Consider the following 2,500-nt stretch of genomic DNA (forward strand, 5'->3'; position numbering starts at 1 on the left):
GACGGCAGTGAGTGTCATCAGAACACGTGACAGAGCTGAAAGGAAAATGATTGGACGGCAGTGAGTGTCATCAGAACACGTGACAGAGCTGAAAGGAAAAGGATTGGACGGCGGTGAGTGTCATCAGAACACGTGACAGAGCTGAAAGAAAAATGATTGGACGGCAGTGAGTGTCATCAGAACACGTGACAGAGCTGAAAGGAAAATGATTGGACGGCAGTGAGTGTCATCAGAACACGTGACAGAGCTGAAAGGAAAATGATTGGACGGCAGTGAGTGTCATCAGAACACGTGATGCAGCTGAAAGGAAAATGATTGGACGGCAGTGAGTGTCATCAGAACACGTGACACAGCTGAAAGGAAAATGATTGGACGGCACTATCATCAGAACACGTAAGGCAGCTGAAAAGAAAATGATTGGACGGCAGTGAGTGTCATCAGAACACGTGACACAGCTGAAAGGAAAATGATTGGACGGGAGTGAGTGTCATCAGAACACGTGACAGAGCTGAAAGGAAAATGATTGGACGGCAGTGAGTATCATTAGAAAATGATTGGACGGCAGTTTGGTTGGCATGGATACATGAATAGCGCCCTTCCTCGGTCAGAAACCCAGCTGTAAGCGCTTCATACCTGAGTAGAGCCGACTGTGAGTTACCTTTACACTCTCATCATTTGTTTCCTGTGTCATTCAGACAGGCGTCAGTCACACACACACACACACACACACACACACACACACACACACACACACACACACGAAAATTAACCGGGAAGAGCTCCCTTTGGGTACTTTTATGTGCGGTCAAGTTTTATGTTACGCCGTCAGTATCATCAGAAAATGATGAGTCTTTTCTCACACTTTCCCCTCCACCTTTGCCCCCATAACATCTCCCCCCCCCCCCGCCCCCCGTTCCCCCCACACACCCCCACGCGCCCTCCCCCCTCCCCAAGAAAGAAAATCCAAAGGGTTGTATGTGTATACCCTATAAACAAACAGAGGAACGGCAGAGACACATACAGTCACATGTTCGCTCTTGTAAAACCTAGTTTCATATATTCATATGTTGCTAATGACATAATCTGCAAGAGAGAGAGAGAGAGGGGGGGGGGGGGGGGGAGGGAGAGAGAGACAGCGCTCACGAAATGTATACTAAGTGCACCAGCCTGATCTCAAGAAAAACAAAGACTGGTGATGATAAAAAATATTTAACAGCCAGAACAATCATGATGCCAATACTCATGTTGTTTGTTTATTTTTTTATTCTTGCTAAGTGGAAACAGTGCTAATATGTTATTTTTCATACCATTCCTGTTCATGCTTTAATCCTGTTTTCATTTCAGATATTTCTGCATAATTCATGTTTCATGTTATTTTATTTCTCTTCTTGCTTAATTTAACCTGTGATCTAGCTTGTCACAAGGTCTTAGCAATGCAAAGTATGTTCATAATCTATGCTATTATACATGTATGCTATTCTACATGTGCGTCTGACTGATATGATAGATAGATTGATAGGCACACAAATGAATGCTTTCAAACTTCATAGTGTATTTACCTAATTGGGACCCCTTCTCAAAATCAAACTGTTCAAAGTTAAGTTAGGATGCATTTGACTAAGTCCAAATTCTTAACTTAACCTGGCTAATGCCGCTTTGCATATAGAAGTAGGGTGTTGTTCATAAGAATGTTGCAGTCATTTCACATTCGCTTAGCTATCAGTTATCAGCTAAATTATCTCCCTTACCTGCCCAATAATTCTTGTTTGATGCTCATCTAAGTCTGCTCACAAGAGTACTTTTAATTAACCATCGCGGACGATGGATTTCAAAAGATGGGGGGAGGTGTGACCAAGCGCTGTGCTTGCTCCAATATTTGCCTCATGCACAGAGCTGTATTAGCTTGCCTCACGCCTCACGCACAAGCTGTATTAGCTTGCCTCACGCCTCACGCACAAGCTGTATTAGCTTGCCTCACGCACAAGCTGTATTAGCTTGCCTCACGCACAAGCTGTATTAGCAGACGACGTTTTTCCCTCCTTACCCGCGCCCAGAATATGTGACGTCATTCCGCTTACATCATTTTGTTCTGGCCAGACAGCCTGCTCACGGCTGGCCCAGTGTCGCATCGCGGTACGTCACTGGCTGAGAGCAAACCTGTGTTTCCGTTCCACCGTAATTAATTAATACCTCTTTTGTCAGATCAGTAAACTACAAGTATTATATACTGGCAGAATCGTCGCAATTCCATCTTTAAATCTATTCCATTTATGCTTGCCTACGTTACACTGATTTAACGCAGTTTGTAATTTTCAGCGACGAGCTCGTTAAAACTGACCCTGTTCAGGTGACTTAAATTAAAATTATAAATTTATCTTAAATAACCAACACTTCATTTTATACTCATTATAAAGTAGGTGTTGGGCTCTTTCTTTTGCAACTCATCCGACGTAAATCGGTTCAGGAATCATTTAGAAATCTGTCACTGAACACCTTTAAA

The 2,500-nt window shown here is 43.2% G+C and overlaps 1 protein-coding gene across 1 annotated transcript in view; it reads right to left on the reverse strand.

Moving 5' to 3' along the window:
• The window catches only part of LOC143290131 (uncharacterized), an 11,974-nt gene that overhangs the window by 1,337 nt on the left and 8,137 nt on the right, over positions 1-2,500 (reverse strand). The gene's annotated exons all lie outside the window — the stretch shown is intronic.

The sequence above is a fragment of the Babylonia areolata genome, chromosome 15 (genome assembly GCF_041734735.1).
Source record: "Babylonia areolata isolate BAREFJ2019XMU chromosome 15, ASM4173473v1, whole genome shotgun sequence".
NCBI classification, from domain to species: domain Eukaryota; kingdom Metazoa; phylum Mollusca; class Gastropoda; order Neogastropoda; family Buccinidae; genus Babylonia; species Babylonia areolata.